The sequence below is a fragment of the Lactuca saligna genome, chromosome 5, assembly GCF_052625555.1.
Source record: "Lactuca saligna cultivar CGN05327 chromosome 5, ASM5262555v1, whole genome shotgun sequence".
Classification (NCBI taxonomy): Eukaryota; Viridiplantae; Streptophyta; class Magnoliopsida; order Asterales; family Asteraceae; genus Lactuca; species Lactuca saligna.
The window spans coordinates 70,571,069-70,590,449 of record NC_136421.1 but is presented as its reverse complement, the minus strand read 5'-3'; positions in this window follow the sequence as shown (position 1 = coordinate 70,590,449).

The following is a 19,381-nucleotide window of genomic DNA, read 5'->3' as shown; positions in this document are numbered from 1 at the left end:
CTAAGCATGTCTTCCAGGGTTTGGATAGTCCGCTCACTCTGTCCGTCGGTCTGAGGGTGATAAGTCGTACTCATGTCTAGTGTGGTTCCAAGAGACTTCTGAAGAGACTGCCAAAATCTGGAGGTAAACCTGCTATCTCGATCAGAGATAATGGACGCGGGTACACCGTGCAGTCGAACTCGCTCTTGGATGTAGATCCGCGCAAGTCTTTCCATCTTGAACGATTCTTTAATCGGGATGAAGTGAGCGGACATGGTCAAACGATCAACAATTAACCAAATGGTATCGTACCCACTCAGACACTTGGGTAACTTGGTGATGAAATCCATGGTAATCATCTCCCATTTCCACTCGGGTATTTCGGGTTGCTGGAGAAGACCCGAAGGTTTCTGGTACTCGACTTTTACTTTGGCGCAAGTCAAACACTTTCCCACAAACATAGCGATCTCGGCTTTCATGTTTGGCCACCAGTATTGTTTCTTGAGATCTAGTTACATCTTGTCCGAACCTGGGTGAACAGAGTATCTGGTCTTGTGTGCCTCTTCCATGACAATCTCCCTGAATCCTCCGGACTTTGGAATCCAGATTCGGTTCATGAAACAGTAGACTCCGTTACCTCTGATCTCAAGTTTCTTATCCATTCCCCTCAAGGCTTCGCTTGATTTGTTCTCGGGTTTGAGGGCTTCTATTTGGGAGTCTCGGATTTGCATGGATAAGTGGGAATGAATAGTCATCGTCAGTGTTCTCACTTTATGGATTGAACTTTCCTTTCGGCTAAGGGCATCTGCTACCACATTGGCCTTGCCGGGATGGTAGCGAATCTCACACTCATAATCACTGAGCAGTTCTACCCATCGCCGTTGCCTCATATTTAGGTCCTTCTGATTGAGGACGTGCTGCAGACTCTTATGGTTAGTGAAGATCGTACACTTGGTTACGTAGAGATAATGTCTCCAAATCTTTAGTGCAAAGACTACGGCTCCTAACTCCAAGTCGTGCGTGGTGTAGTTGACCTTATGTGCCTTTAGCTGTCTCGAGGCATAAGCAATTACCTTTCCCCTTTGCATCAGCACACAGCCTAAGCCCTGATTAGACGCATCACAATAGACAATGAAGTCTTCTGTCCCTTCGGGTAAGGACAAAACTGGTGCACTGCAGAAGGCTTGGTTTAATGTTTGGAACGCGGATTCTTGCTTTTCACTCCAACAAAAGGGTACACCTTTCTGTGTTAGAGTGGTTAGGGGTTTGGCTATTTTGTAAAAATTCTGGATGAATCTACAATAATAGGCGGCGAGACCCAAGAATTGACGGATTTCTGTGGGTGTTTTTGGTGCCGACCAATTCTCTATCGCTTTAATCTTGGAAGGATCCACATGAATACCCTCCTCACTTACCGCATGATCGAGGAAAGTTACCTTCCGGATCCAGAATTCACACTTGGAAAATTTCGCGTACAGCTTCTCGGATCTAAGGGTTTCCAACACTAACCTCAAGTGTTGCTTGTGGTCTTCTTCACTTCTGGAGTAGACAAGGATGTCATCAATGAACACGATGACGAATTTGTCTAAGAAAGGACGACACACCCGGTTCATCAGGTCCATGAACACTGTCGGTGCATTGGTTAGACTAAAGGGAATCACTACAAACTCGTAGTGTCCATACCGAGTCCTGAAAGCTATTTCAGAAACATCACTCTCCTGAACTCATAACTGATGGTACCCTGACCGAAGGTCTATCTTTGGGAAGTAACTGGCTCCCTGAAGCTGATCGAAGAGGGCATCTATTCGTGGAAGAGGATATTGGTTCTTGACGGTCAGCTTGTTCAGCTCACGGTAGTTGATACACATCCGGAAGGATCCATCTTTCTTCTTTACAAATAAAATCGGAGCTCCCCAGGGTGAGGAACTCGGTCTGATGAACCCTTTACTGAGAAACTCGTTGAGTTGGCTGGATAACTCCTACATATCTGCTGGAGGTAAGCGATATGGAGACTTGGCTACGGGGGTAGCTCCAGGAATTAGGTCAATGTGAAATTTGACCTGTCGTTCGGGAGGAATTCCTGGAAGCTCTTCTTGAAAGACATCAGGAAAGTTACAGACTTCGTGGATGCTCGCGAGGTCTTTAACTTCCTGTTTCTCATTGATTACATGGGCTAAGAATGCAATGCACTTTTTTCACAAGAGTTTCTGAGCTTTGATGCAGGAAATGATGTGAAGATTGGAGCTGAGTTTATCGCCATAGATTATGAGAATTTGACCCGAAGGAAGGTTGAGACGGATGACTTTTTCATAGCAAAGGTTATCAGCATGATTGGGACTCAACCAATCCATGCCAATGATAACATCAAAGCTCTTAATGGAGACTGGCATAAGATCGATGGGATATGAGTGATCGCTCAGGGTAAGGGTACAACCTATGAATACATCGTTAGTGATTTCTTTCTCACCGTTATCCATCTCAACGGTAAACGTTTCGGTTAGTGGTTGGGGATTAGGTTTTAGATTATGTTTGAACGAATGACTAACAAAACTTCTTTCAGCACCCGAATCGAAAAGAATACTAGCATAAGATTTTTCGAAAAAGAACGTACCCGAAAAAAAAGTGGGATCAGCGACTGCCTCCTCCCATTCCATGGTTAGGACTCTCCCGGTGTTATCAGCTGTGGACTTCTTGGGGCAGTTCCTTTTAAAGTGCCCAACCTATCCATAGCTATAGCAGGCTTGAACAACGCCTGCTCCAGATGATTGATTGACCGATTGGGCCCGAGCTTTGCAGAATCGGACCGTGTGCCCCTTTTTACCACAGTTGGTGTATATAAGTTCATGGCAGGGACTGGGGTTATGGTGGTACTTGCACTTTTCACATTGGGGTAGGTTACCAACATACTTACTGGTAGGGCTCTGAGCTGTAGATCCCACAACAGAAGCAACAGCAACGGGGGTAGTAGCAGCATGGACTGCTACATTTTGCTGTTTCTTTGAGGATCCTTGGGAAGGTTGGCCTTTCTTCTTCCTCTAGAACTTTCTCTTTTCACCACTACTTTTGGTCGGTTCGGGAGTGGCGGTTGTTTCCTCAACTTCATCACTGTGATCAATCAGGATCTGGGCTAAACTTTTATCACTATCATAAGTATCCGGCCGTGCAGATAAGACGTGTCACTTGGTTGGTTGGGTCAGCCCCCAAATAAACCTTTATATTTTCTTACTCTCCGGGGTAACCATTCCCGGACAGAGCAGTGCCAGATCGTCAAACCTCGAGATGTATGTTGCAAGATCGGAACCCTTCATCTTTAGGTTCCAGAGCTCGTGCTCTAACTTCTGTATTTCGCCCCGAGGGCAGTACTCAGACATAAGGAGTTCATGGCTTCCCAACCCATAGCATTTGCTACAGGTAGGGTCAAGGATTTGACTCGGCTGTTCCACCAAGTCAGGGCTTTGTCACTGAAGGTACAAGTTGCGAACTTTACTTTATCAGACTCCGAACAAGCACATATTTCAAAGATGGATTCGATTTTCTCGAACCATCGGGTGAGGGAAATGACACCTCCAGTTCCATCAAAGGAAGTGGGTTTTGCGCTCATGAAGTCTTTATAAGAACCCCCTTTTCGGTGTCCTTGACTATCTTCGAGGTTTTGGGGTTGGGGACCACCTCCTGAATTTTTGGGGTTCATTTGTGACACGGCGACTATCACTGCGGCAGTAATAGCTGTTTGAAGCGTTGCGAGGTCAATTTGAGGAGAAGGTGGTGGCAGAGGGGTGTTGGTCTTTGAGCTGGGTCTCTTTCTTGGAGGCATCTTGATCTAATAAGATCAGGAAAGAGATGATGATAAGTCCTCCAAATTGAATCGACAGATATGACAGAGATATATTCTGAATAAGCGATAAAGCAGGAAAGAGTTATCAAAACAGGTAATTTATTCCTAAGGAATGATCAGGAAACAACACTCGATTGAGGATTTCTACAAAGGATTGGCTCCAGAAATACTCCTATAGTATTTCATGATTCGCTATGACTAAGGTTCGATGTTTGGGATATTAGGGTGAGTTTTAGGCATGCCGCACACCACAGTCACTCCGAAGCACATGTTCGCCGTGTCTCGAATGAATATATTTGGCCAGACCATATTGATCCTAGACACAATTACATAACTGCACAGGTTTAACCGCAACATACAACACCCATTTACTTATGTTTTGTTCCACTTGTAGTTACGGATCTCGACGGTAAGGTATACTTGTATACTTTTTGAAAAATACTTATATTTTGAAGTATACTTTTGGTACAGAGCACTTAGGCCCCTTAGTGTTTATAATTTTGTACCATGTAAGGTTTGGTATACTTCATTCACTATAAACAAGGGCTCTGATACCAATCTCTCACACCCCAAAAACCGAAGGCGGAAACATTTCCAGGGTTGACTCCACGTTGAGTATCGAATCCAATGCACATAGTAAGTAAAGTAAACAACCATTACATTACATATTTAATGATTTACATTTGTTTGAAAGTAAAGTTGTACAGGAGTGATACATAGTATATATGAACAAAAGTAAGACAAATCTTCAACACACTCCGTCTTTGCCAAAAAGGAACCATCGGGTACCTGTCTAATGCACACATCAGAATCCATGCAGTTTGAAAATCAGCATAACGCTGGTGAGTTCATAAGCGGTTATGTTTTGTGAAAATGTACGAGTTTCCTTTTTCGTTTCTGAAAATGTTACGACCCAAGAAAATCCCATTTTTTCTTCAAAGTAATGTTTGGTTAACTGTTAGGTTACACTGTTTTGGTTATGTTCGACTGTGATCCCAGGAAAATCCCATATTTTCCTAATATGAAAGGTGTATACTGAAAACCCGGTTATCCTTGTAATGTACGTGTTAGTTTACCAACCCGAAATGTAATGTAAAAGATGTATTATGAAAATGTATTAGTTTTAACACGTTTATAAAACTAACATATTCCAAGTAAACTGGTTACTTAATCCATTATTACTATTTTATAAATCTCTGTTATCCAAATTGCGAGTTCCATAACCATACGATAGACTAGATATGACAATAAGTAGTCCACATCACCTTATGACTTTCGACACCCTTGAACCTTTCGGTTCGGCTGTAGCTAGCAGCCAGGTGTGGGGTAGTCAGCCCCGTATAGATGTATACACTCAAGCGACGTTCTCCCTCCAGGAGATTCTGATTACGGGGGCGGTCCTCCACTCATGTATCCATGTGGAGTGTTACCGAGGACTTGTCTCCAATTTCTAGGAATAACAAATTTACTAGTAATAATACAGAAAGATACTGATGCAAACGATGATCCTCCGCTCGCGTATCTCTGTGGAGTGTTACCGAGGACAAAAATTTATACTAGGTTTCATGTGTCAAGTTCAAAGGTTCTGCTTTTAACTGATATAATGTGGAAAACCATTTGTGAAAATATAAAATACAAAATGTTATAATGTTTTTCACAAATAATACGATAGTGTTTTCTGCGAGTTCAAACTGTTATCTGCTATGATTATCAGTGTTAAAAGCATATGAATTATGGAACGCAACACATGTAAAAACAAGTTTAAAGTACAAGTATTCCATGTACTTTGCTTGTATTCCCCCAGAAAACAGTGAAAAACGTCGAAAAGAGTAGCGGTATGAACTCACCGCTTAGTGTAGGGTTTGAGTGTCAACGGATGCCCTGAACGCCTATGGCCCCTATTATTCATGTGACGACACATAAATGAGTTAGAACTAAGGTGTTTCATGACTAAACATGATGGGAAAACATCCTTAGGGATTGGAATTACTAAGAATAAGTGCCCTAGAATCCATACTTAATGATTTATGCAAGTTTAGGGCCAAATATGGGCATTAGAGTGGGTGTATGGCCTTGAAAATGAGTGTGCGGCTGGGGAGTGCGGCCAGGAGTGTGTGTGAGGCAGCACAGAAGTGTGTGCGACCGTACAGAGTGTGTGTGCGGCCGTACACTACTCATTTGAGACCATATGATGATTTTGAAGTGTTTGCTCTTCACACTTGGGAGATTTGAATGTATGTTGCTCCCATGTGAAGGTGTGCGGCCGTACACCTTCAAGGGATGATGAACATGATGAACATGATGAGTTTTAAGCTTGGGATTCAAGTGTTTACCACTATACTTAGCTTGAAGATGGAGTAGATCACAATTATGAATCCTTCCAAGTGTTCTTGGTTGATGATTTTAATGAGAGAAAGTAGAGAGAGGGAAGAGAAACCTCTAAATGAATGAATGAAGGGGTACCCATCCATATAAGGGATTGAGTGTGAGGTTGAGGGTGAGTGCGGTTGGGTGTGCGGCCGTACACACAGGTGTGTGGCCGCACACACCTTATTTGGTGTATTTGGCCCGATTTTGTGATACTAAAGCACTTTCTAACCCTTCCTAGGACTTATATTTAGGTTATACTAAGTCTAGAGGACCCATATGGAACCACAAGATGTAACAAAGGTTAATGAACTCAAGTTTTAGTGTTGAAACACAAATCAATTACATGGTTAGAAGTTTCAGGTTGTGACAATTGGTATAGCTAATAATGATTTCCTTATAAGTATCTTAGATTAGTACGTATATTAACTATTCTTCCCCTTTTCTCGCATAGATGCCATGGCCAGATTTCATCATGGTGACCCATACTTCCCAAATCACGACAATGCGGGGTGGCTCGATGAAGACCCTGATGAGGAACATCAGATCCCTTTGGATGACCACCAAGCATAAGGTTTCTTGGATGGGTCAAAATCCGATCCCGAAGTCAACAACCTACCCCCTGCGGCCCCGATCCCGAACCCTAACCCTCTGCAGGCCTTCCACGGCCCTATGCCTACGTGGGTGGAATGCATTGATACATGGGGAGAAGAGCAAAACCAACCAATGCCCTTCAATAGAGATCGAAGGTTCTACAATACAAGTGAAGGAGGAACGGCGGACAGGGTTTTACCCATTCTGGTCCGAAGAGTTGCCCACAACGAAATTCAGGGCATGGCTGCTCTCCAGCGCATCGTGGAGGTTGATACAAATGGAGGAAGGCACTCCCTTCGCACCAGCCGCCTGGAACATGCCAATGAAAAATGACTAGCACATCTTTTCTTTTAACATAGGAATAGTCTCTAACATCTACTTTTGAATGGAACATTTGTCTCTGTGATATTCTTATCTTTTAGTATGCTATGTAGCCATCTAGACTGTCAAATATTTTTCTTCTCATGGTTTGATGTAAGGCCTACCGTTAGGCCATTTTTCCAAGACTTATTTACATTAGTAATACCATTAATATTAAAAGATATCTATCATATTGGGAAAAGTCTATACTCTTATGTCTCCCTGCTTAGTATATAACCATGTCTGACAACTTGTGTATGGTGGTTTAATTCATAAAACACTCTCATCATACTCCCCATTGTTTCTCACTATTATCATTATCTATGCAAAATTTTCAGCAAGAGATGCCTCCCCGTAAGCGCCCAAACAGAGGCAGACCTACGGCTCAAACACCTCCACCACCACCCCCTCCACAGTTTGATCCAGTAATATTTCAAACGACTGTAACTGTAGCAGTGACGGCAGCTCTAGCCCAAATAAATTCTGGTGATGCAAGTGGCACTGGAATGGGTAGAAATTCTAGACATGATGAAGAACATCTACGGGCACAGGGATGCACTTATAAGGGTTTTATGAACTGCAAACCAACCTTCTTCAATAGGACTGGAGGAATTCATGCATTATCCCAGTGGATCGAAAGAGCCGAGGTTGTTTTTGAAATGTGCTCATGCCCCGAAGAGAGCAAAATCAAGTTCACTGCCGCTACCTTCACCGAAAGGGCCCTAACATGGTGGAATGGCCATGTCAATTCACTCTCCTTAGTAACAGCTAATGCCATGGGCTGGGACACACTAAAGGACCTACTGAGAAAGGAATACTACCCTAGAGGTGAGGTTCAGAAGCTTGAGGAGGAACTCTGGAACCTCAAGATGAAGGGGACAAATATAATGGATTATACGGCTAGGTTCTGTGACTTGGTGGCTATGTGCCCTAACATGATCCCTTCTGAGAGCAAGAAAATCGAACGATACATCTGGGGTTTAGTGTCCCCGTATCAAGGAAACGTTCTATCGTCACATCCTACAAGCTTTGACAGCGCAAAAGAGCTCACCCACAGGTTGATTGATCATGAAACCCCTTGCACTCTAGTCATGACAACCACAACGGTTACTACTAGGGATGAGAAATTGGGCCGAAAACCCAAACCGAACCAAGAACCGAACCGAACCGAATTAGACCCGAATAAGCAATTCGATTCGGTTTTCGGGTATCTATATAAGGCTTATTCGGTCTGGGTTACCTGAATAAGGGGTTATTCGGTCCAAAAACCCGAACCGAATATGTTACTCATCGAAAATTGGATGTGTTAATCTACTACTTAATCTTTCAATGTGATATTAATAGTTAACTTTTTTTTTCTGTAAGTCCAAGCAATGGGGACTTTGACCTTGAATGAGAACCTTGTATAAGAGAATTTAATGAAAATAACCATATATGTTCTTTTACTTGTGTCATTCCATATTGATGAATTTATTTAAATGCTATTATGCTTTAGATGTATGATGAATCTATTTTGTTATTATGTTTTAGATAGATGATGAAGATGTGTTTGTTGATAACACACAAGTTGAAGGAACAAGTCAAGCAACAAACCCGAAAAAAAGGAAATATGCCCAAAGTGCGGCTTGTTGGAACGATTATGATGTAGTTCATATTGACAAAGTTAGACATAGCAAATGCAAAAAATGTGGAACTTTGCTCAAAATCGAATCCGGCGCAAACGGTACGTCTAGTATGATTAAACATACGGAAATATGTAAAATGAACTCAAAAAATTTAGAAAAAAAAACTAGAAAACCAAACCACTTTAAATTTCAAAAAAATGAAAACGAAGAGAATAGCATTGGGACTTGGAAGCATGATGAGAAAAGAATAAAAAAAGCTTTGTTAACCTTATTTGTAGTTGGAGAATTACCGTTCTAGTTTGTAGAGAACGAATCATTTATTGAGTATACATTGCATTGAACGAGAAAATAATTTTTCCATGTAGAACCACAATTTCAAATAGAGTTACCGATTACTTTCTTGAAGAAAAGGCTAAGTTATTTAAGTTCTTTAATAATCCCCTAAGTAATGTGCATTTGACGACCGATTGTTGGACAAGCTCATGTCAAAGTTCGAGCTATATGGTGGTCACGACCCACTTTATTGATGAAGATTGGGTCATGCATAAAAGAATTATCAACTTTAAATCTCTAGATAGTCATAAGGGAGAAGACATTGGGCGCACGTTGTTGACTTGTATTGAAGAGTGGGGTATCAATAACGTAATGACCATAACCGTTGACAATGCTAGTGCAAATGACAAAGCAATCGAAATTCTAATGAAAAAGCTACCAAACTTGTACGATGGGGGGAAACAATTACACGTAAGGTGTATGGCCCACATCTTTAACCTTATTTTTAGGGATGGGTTTGATCAACATCAATCTAGTATCAAGTGCATGCAAAAGGTCGTTACATACATTACGAATTCTACACAACAGATTCAAAGGTTCAAAGAATGCATGAAAGAGCTAAATGTGGAATCCAAAAAGTTTTTGTGCAATGATAGCCCAACTCGATGGAACTCCACATACGAGTTATTGAAGATTGCGGTGCAGTTGGAGAAGGTTTTTGGCATGTTTGAAGTCAAAGGTAATTTCATATTGCATTCCATTGTTTTTATTTTAATTTTATATTTCAGCATTTTTACAACATTTTAGCCAACTTTCAAGAGTCATAACGTGTTCGTTATTTGTCCGATTAGCACGATTTTTTTCAGCTTGTAGTTTACAATTTGAACTACAGTTTACACTATTTATACACATTATTTGGTTGTATATTCAGTGAGTTATAGGCCTCTAAACATTGGATATTAAATCTGAGTTTTTCTGTTTCAGCATTTTTACAAATTTTTAGTCAACTCTGAAGAGTCATAACGTGTTCGTTATTGTAATAGATCCTACATTTGTTCGAGACGTTTTGACCCCCTCAAAAGAAGATTTCAACATTTGTAGAGCTATGGTTGGATTTCTTGAGAAATTCAAGGTGAAACCGACATAGTATCGACGTCAACAAAACCGATGGCACATCGGTTTTTTGGAGAAACATGTGATGTATACAAACACATTAAGGAATGGGCGGCTAGTCCCCAATTTTGTTTGATCGGGAAGGACATGATTGATAAATACGATAAGTATTGGGGCAATCTTGAAAAATTAAATGATTTTTTGTATTTTGCGGTCACATTAGATCCACGGTTCAAGTTTGATTTTCTTCAACAAGCTTTTGAGAAGTTGATTAAGTTGAAGAATCCACAAAAAGATCCTATGCTCAACTCGGAAGTCATTTTGAAGGCTAAGGTCTTAATACGGGGTCTTCAACAAAGATTTGAGAATTTTTTTTATTTCTACAAATCAAAGTTTGACAATTCCGGCTCTTCTCAAAATCAAACACATGGTCATGAAGATGTAGTTGTGATTGATGATGAAAATGACTTCATGGGTGATTTAATAGTACAAACTGATTACCCATCAGCATCAATGGAAACAGAGTTGACACGATATCTACATGAGCAGTTAGTTAAATACAATAAAGATTTTGATATTCTGCTTTGGTGGAAACAAAATGCATCTCGTTACCCTATTGTATCCCATATGGCGAAAGGTATAACTTTATTTTTTGTATACTTTTTTATATAATTATATATTAACATTTTCTATGTTTATGATGATAGATATTTTGGGACTGCAAATCTCTACTGTGGCGTCAGAGGTGGCGAAGCGGGCAGATATTGGATCCATATAGAACAAATTTATCTGCAAATATAGTAGAGGCTTTGGTTTGCACTCAATATTGGGTATGGAAATCAAGAAAGCAAATTGTGGACAACATTGATGAAATTTTGAAAGATGATAAGGTCGCGAAAGCTTTAGAAGAGGCGATAAGAACGGAGATGGAAAGGGAAAACAACCAATTAATATTCTCGAATAGTTAATTTATGTTTGAAAAATTTTATTTTGGATATTGGATAAAAACTTAAGATTCGTATTTTAATTTGGGTGTTGAATGTTTAATGTTTAACTTATATACTTATAGATAGATTTTTGGGTGTTTAATTTTTAGTGTTTAATTTGTTTCTTTAAAATGTTTGTTATGAAATCATAAGCTACAAAAGTCATAAACAATACAATATTTATTTGGGTTATTCGGGTTATTCGACTCCTTAATCATCTTGTACATGTTATTTGGGTTATTTGGGTTATATACTTATAGATAGATTTTTGGGTGTTTTGGATGTTTAGTATTTAGTGTTTAATTTGTTTCTTTAAAAGATTTGTTATGAAATCATAAGCTACAAAATTCATGCAAAATATTCAGGTTATTGGGGGTTATTCGACTCCTTAATAATTTTGTACATGTTATTCGGGTTATTCGGGTTATATACTTATGAAATCATAAGCTTCAAAAGTAATACAAAATATTCGGGTTATTCGGGTTATTCGTGTTATTCGACTCCTTAATCATCTTGCACATGTTATTTGGGTTATTCGGGACGAAACTAAAACGAACCGAACAATACTCGAACCGAACCGAACCAAACCGAACCCGTATTGCTTATTTGGTTCAGTTTTCGGTTCATACAATTTGCTATATTCGGTTTTCGGTTTATTCGGTTCGGTTCAGTTTGGTTCGATTCCGAACCGAATAACATCCCTAGTTACTACTGCGCCAGCTACGTCATCCGACAACAAGATGAAACAGTGGGACCGGAAGAAGGGAAAGTCAACTCAATGATCCCTCAAAAACCAACAGACGGTGGCTATTCATGCTGCCACCACTCCAGCTGCCCCTACACCAGCCAAAACCTCTGCGGGAAACCTACCCAAGTGCAACAAGTGCTCTTTCCATCATCACGGCCCCTATCGTGAAATGCACTGCACTAATTGCAATCGGAAGGGCCATACCATCCGATTTTGCAAATCTCAACCTAAACCCATCAGTCAAGTTCCCAGTACCGGAGTGAGTCAAGCCTGTTATGGCTGTGGAGAGGTCGGGCACTTCAAAAGAAACTGCCAAGCTGAGAATACGGGAGGAACAGGAAGACTACTTTCTATCGGTCACAATGAAGCGGTGGCAGACCCCACAATGGTCACGGGTACGTTCTTTCTCGATAACTCTTATGCTTGTATCCTCTTCGATAGTGGAGCAGAAAGAAGTTTCGTAAACCAAAACATTAAGCACTTAAACAATCCTCACAACCACTAAAAGAAACATTCGTCGTAGAAATGGCTAATGGGAAGACAGAGAGCTCTAACGAAATCTACATAGGTTGCACTCTCACACTAGATAATCATACTTTCCCAATCGACCTCATCCCGGTGTCGATCAAGAGTTTCGATGTCATTATGGGCATGGAATGGTTGATTCTGCATCGCGTTGATATCCTGGGCTTCGACAAGGCTATTCGTCTAAATCTGCTGCATAACGAAACTATGTTAATCTACGGAGACAAACCCAGTACGAACCTTTGCATTATCTTGAGTATTCAAGCCCAAAAGTACCCGCGTAAGGAATATCGCACATTCCTTTCTCACGTTGTTGATACGAGCCGGAAAACGAAAGATCTCTTAGACTTTCCCGTAGTGTGCGACTTTCCCGACATCTTTCCCGAGGAGCTACCAGGTTTACCCCCGCAACGTCAAGTTGAATTCAGGATCAACTTAATTCCAGGAGCTACCACTGTAGCCAAATCGCCCTATTGCCTAGCACCTGCTGAGATGCAAGAACTATCCGGTCAACTTAACGAGCTGCTCAGCTAGGGCTTTATAAGACCGAGTTTCTCACCTTGGGGAGCGCCGATATTGTTCGTAAAGAAGAAAGACGGATCGTTCCGTATGTGCATCGATTATAAGGAACTCAACAAACTGACAATTAAAAATCGCTACCCTCTCCCTCGTATAGAAGACCTCTTTGACCAACTGCAAGGGGTGATTTACTTCTCCAAGATTGATTTATGGTCCGGATACCATCAGTTGCGAGTGCTCGAGGAGGATGTTCCAAAGACCGCTTTTCGAACTTGGTACGAGCACTATGAATTTGTAGTAATGCCCTTCGGACTGACCAACGCGCCCGCAGTATTCATGGACTTAATGAATAGAGTGTTCCGTCCTTATTTGGATCGATTTTTCATCGTCTTCATTGATGACATACTGGTTTACTCTCGAAGTGAGGAGGAGCATCGCGAGCATCTACGACGCGTCCTGGAAACCCTCCGATAAGAGAAGCTGTATGCGAAATTCTCTAAGTGCGAATTTTGGATCCGAAACGTAGAGTTCCTAGGACATGTGGTTAGTGAAGAAGGAATCCACATGGACCCATCCAAGATTAAAGCTATTGAGAACTGGTCAGCACCGAAGACACCTACAGAAATTCATCAATTTCTAGGTCTCGTAGGCTACTACCGCAAGTTCATTCAGAATTTCTCCCAGATCGCAAAACCACGTACAACATTAACCCAGAAGTGTGTGACTTTTGACTGGGGTGAGAAACAAGAGAAGGCATTCCAAACTCTGAAACGAGCCTTATGCACCGCGCCGATACTATCCTTTCCTGAAGGAACAGATGATTTTGTGGTTTATTGCGATGCATCTAATCAAGGGCTCGGTTGTGTTATGATGCAACGAGGTAAGGTCATCGCCTACGCTTCAAGACAACTGAAGACACACGAAGTCAACTATACCACGCACGATCTCAAATTAGGAGCGGTTGTATTCGCTCTGAAGATCTGGAGACACTATCTGTACGGTACGAAGAGCACGATATACACCGAACACAAAAGCTTCCAACACATACTTAACCAGAAAGAGCTCAATATGAGACAACATCGGTGGGTCGAACTACTCAATGATTACGAGTGCGAAATTCGATATCACCCGGGTAAAGCCAATGTAGTAGCAGACTCTTTGAGTCGGAAGGAATATTCTGGCCGAAAGGTTAAATCACTGACAATAACTATCCATTCTCATTTATCTGCGCAACAGAAAATGTCACAAATGAAACTTTGAGAGGAATGTATAAGAATTTTGAGACTCGAGGAGACGGAGTTTATTGTTTCATGGATCGGATCTGGACCCCAAAGTTCGGTGGTTACAGAGAGGTGGTCATGAATGAAGCTCACAAGACCAAATACTCCATTCACCCAGGATCGGACAAGATGTACCTTGATCTCAAAAAGTTATATTGGTGGGCGAACATGAAAGCCGAAATTGCTACCTTCGTGAGTAAGTGTCTGACGTGTGCCAAAGTAAAGATCAAATATCAAAAACCCTCGGGGCTGCTCCAACAACCCGAGATACCTGAGTGGAAATAGGAGATGATTTCTATGGATTTCATTACCAAATTACCTAAATCTCCGAGTGGGTACAACGCCATTTGGGTAATTGTTGATCGACTGACGAAATCCGCATTTTCTGCCAATCAAATAAACATTCAAGATGGAAAAGCTTACACGAATCTACATCCAAGAGATTGTTCGACTACATGGTGTTCCTATATCTATTATCTCCGATAGAGATAGTAGGTTCACTTCAAGATTTTGGCAATCGCTGCAAAACGCCCTAGGAACGAGGTTGGACATGGGTACAACTTACCATCCGCAAACCGACAGACAAAGTGAGAGGACCATCCAAACTCAGGAAGATATGCTGCGAGCCTGTGTGATCGACTTTGGTAAGGCGTGGGATACCCACTTACCTTTAGTCGAGTTTTCTTACGATAACAGTTACCACACGAGCATCAAGGCAGCCCCATTTGAAGCCCTCTATGGCCGAAAGTGCAGATCCCCTCTGTGCTGGGCTGAGGTGGGTGACACCCAGTTAGCTAAAGGACGGATACCTGACAGTACTCTCACAGGTCCAGAGATCATTCGAGAAACGATCGAGAAGATCGTTCAGATTCGTGAAAGATTAAAGGCTGCTAGAGACCGATAGAAAAGCTACGCAAAGAAACGAAGAAAGCCCTTGGAGTTCCAGGTGGGAGACCGAGTCCTTCTGAAAGTATTACCTTGGAAAGGCACGATACGCTTTGGAAAGCGTGGGAAGCTAAATCCAAGATACATAGGGCCTTTCAAGATTCTCGCTAGAATCGGCCCTGTGGCCTACAGAGTAAAGCTACCCCACGAACTTAGTAACATACACCCTACATTTCATGTTTCAAACTTGAAAAAGTGTCTATCCGACGAGACTCTCGTACTTCCAATCGATGAGATCGAGATAAACGAGAGCCTCAATTTTGTGGAAGAACCAGTGGAGATTATGGATCGAGAGGTTAAGCGAACGGCAAAAAGCCGCATCCCTATAGTGAAGGTTCGTTGGAATGCCAAACGAGGACCGGAGTTCACTTGGGAGCGCGAAGATCAAATGAAGAGTAAATACCCCCACCTTTTTACCTAGTTATTTGTAATAACTTAACTACTTGAACTCTAAATTTCTGGACAAAATTTCCTTAACGGGGGAAGAATGTGACAACCCGACACCTTTATGTTATGAAATTGATCCATATATCTATAATTCACATGAAATTAACATCTTTTAATAATTAATTGAGTTCGCGCTAGTTTTTTAAGCTTAATATATCATAGATATGAACATTAGGAAGGATTACGAAAGGGTGTTGCATTACAAAATCCAGCCAAAAAACACTAAGAGAGGTGTGTGCGGCTGACCGCAAACCCTTCCAGCCTCACACTCCACCCTATATAAAGTGGAGGACCCTATTCCATTCACTTTTTGGCTGCATCCTTTCTCTCACTATACTTTCTTTCTCTAGAAAACCACCCACGAACACCTAGAAGGCCTCCAAAACGTGAGGAACACCATCAATTAGCGTATCATAGAGGTAAAACACTTGAATCCAAGCCTCAAACTCATAATGTTCTTCATGTTCTTCATTCTATGAAGGAGTGCGACCGCACACCTTCATCAGGTGGCCGCACACACTCATAATACCCTCCAAAGTGAGAGTAAGGCCACACACTTAACGACTGGGACTCAAGCAAGGAGTGTACGGCCGCACACCCATGTGTATGGCCGCACACACACTGTACGGCCGCAGACTCTAGTGTGCAGCCTCACTCACAAATCTGGCCGCGTACCCAAGCCGCACACTCACCCTTATGGCCATACACACACCCCAATACCCATATTTGGCCTTAAACTTACATAGATCATTGAGTATATTATACGGGACACTTAGCCCTAGTGATTCCAAGCCTTTAGGAGAGATTTCCCATTACGTTTAGTCACGAAACACCTTAACTCTAACTTATATATGTGTCACATAATAATTAATAGGGACTACTCGCGTCCAGAGCATCCATTGACACTCGACACTCATTCAGATCGCATACTCAAACCCTACCTTCAACAGTGAGTTCATACCCCTTAATTAACCTTTCAAATGTATTTAACTACTTTTATGGTGGGGCGGGGGGGGGGGGGGGGAATACAAGTTGAATTCGATACATTGCAGTATCAATCATACGTGATTAATACTTGCTATCAAAAGGATTTTCTACAGTATCTTGTCAGCAAAATGATTCCAAATGTTTATTAACCTCATTTTCAAAAATCAATTGTCTCGAAACTGATTTTCATTGTTTTCAAAGCTTAAATTATTTCCAGATCATATCTACTCCAATATATTTATATAAGTAAGTATTGAAGGACTTTGGACTGATAACTGGCTTTATTTCTTGGTCTTGTTTGATTGTGGACTTAGGGTGTTAGGTTATTTGTCCGACTGTCGTTTAATACTTAGTTATATATCTTATATATTGTGTTAGACATAAATGTTTTCATTCTAGTTCGATGCGTCTACCTAACGAAGGCACTCAGTCAAGTACTCAATTTAACTATAATAGGTATAGTTAAGGACTACCACTCATTTCTGATATTTCTATGATACACACTGTGATCAGTACAATTACAAGACTATATGTACAATATACGATATGAAGAGAACACCTTACACTCACTATAATAAGGAAACACTAATCATTATAAGAAGAAATACTATAAAACTACAGCAAGAGAACAGTACAAAGTATACTAATAGAATACTAAATATTATACGAAAGAAAATGTTACAACAGAATGTGATGCACTATTTCTCTATACGACCTATCGCCATGCGATCGTCGGATAACTATCGCCTCCTGGAGGGAGAGCGACCATTATGTGTATAGATCTATACGGGGCGGATATTTTCCCCCATCCCGACTGCTAGCTACAGTCCGAGCCTCTTAGGCCCAAGGATAACAAACACTACTATATTATTGGTGACCTGGAAGGTCAGCCATTACACTAGTGTTACACAGTATAGTTACATACAAGCTCACACTCAATTAAACACACACCCCGAGGTGTGTAGACAATTAATACCATCAGGAGTTTACATTCACTAATACACTTATCCGGCAGGGATGCTGCTGGGGTGAAACTATGTTTTTTTCTCTATAATGAACAAGTATAAAACTATATTTTCATTTCTAATACGTTCGTAAGAAAACTAATTATATTTTCAAATAAACAAATTTACAAATAGCTAAGTCTTGGTAGAAGACTACTTTTGCTGGAAAATATGGGATTTTTTATGGATCAAATCATCTTCAAATCTTGTTAATAAATGACATACTATGCGATTTGCATACATTTTTATACAAACAATGACACTAAATACTTATGAACTCACCAGCTTTATGCTGATATTCGTTTTCAAAATAACTTGTATTCTCAGGTCAGAAATAAACAGGTATGGGTGTGGTTTTTGAGAAGATGGAGCACATATAAGACTCATCTTTATTTTGTTCATACTTTTGGTGTCTACGAAATGTACAGAACACACATGTATTGAAATTTACATATTAATGTGATGAATGTTGTTGCTTGTTTTTACTATTATGCATTTTTATGATACTGAACATGAAGTCCACCCCAGAACGTATTCCGCCGTTCTCGGTTTTAGGGTGTGACAATCGATCGCATGTGAGTCTAAACAATTATGAAGAGGGATGTCGTAGTCATAATGTTTAGACCTTTTTCCATTCTCACAAGTCTATGTTAGTGGACTGGTTAGCCACACACACTCCACTAATGACTTTGAGAATGCAAATATCACAATTAATATCTACTTAAAATCTACTTAGTGAAAGAGTTTCCTCACCATCATTTTCATGAATCGGAGAGAAACCATATGACACTTAGATTTTGTAAGTGTTCCTATGAATATGAATTTTTCATAACCTTAATCACAAGACAAGGTTAGTGACAAATCCAAATTCATATGGACTGAAGTTGTTCAATCTTGATTTCTTGTCTCCTGGTAGCACAAGGGCCTACTAGTGCTTCTAGGTTGTTATGCAAGCAATTGAGAACACATTGAACTCATATGCAAAGCCAACTTTAACTGGAATGGGCACAGAAACAAGAAAATGTCAACACGATAGGTTAATAACCTCAGTTGTGGGCTAGCGACTAACAATACTCTTGATTAGTTCTTGAAACCATCTCAAGATCTTTTAAGACTCCCACTGTCCTCTTGACATATAGGATTCTCTTGTCAAGAACCATTCCTTGACAAAAACAAATATTCAAGAGTTAGTGCAGATTCTTATCAAGATAGATACTTCACACACTTGGTCTTAGTTTGTCTTTGTTTTATCCAAAACCTCACAACTTACCAAACTCAAATGTACAAGAGTAAGAGCCATGTTACTCTACATTTGATAAGTGTTATAAACCTTTCATAAAATTATGTCACTCAAGTTACAATCTTAGAGTACGACTCAAAGGCTTGTTTTTCGAATGAAGTGTGATTTATCTTTTGATTTAACCATTTCAACAATTCATGATTCCTCTCCTTAGCCAAACAAATGCACTAAGGTGTCCGTATAGGATCAATTGTGATATGGTTTTTCTAATCACTAAGATAAAGAAGATACGAAAGTACTCTCCCATCTTTTCAGATTTGAGAAACTTTTATCCTTCTGCCAAATTTGATTCTTCTCATTCATTATGCCTATCATTGAAAGTCTTCCAATTATCCAAAATTATACTTGTAAGCATAACCATATTTACTAAACTTTAGTAAATCATGATGAATAGTCTTATCATTCTTTGTGGTGGACTTGACCAGCACACAACCAAGTGTACCTAATCCTTTAGTCCTTCACTTGAGTCACATGTACATGTGAAAAAGGAATTA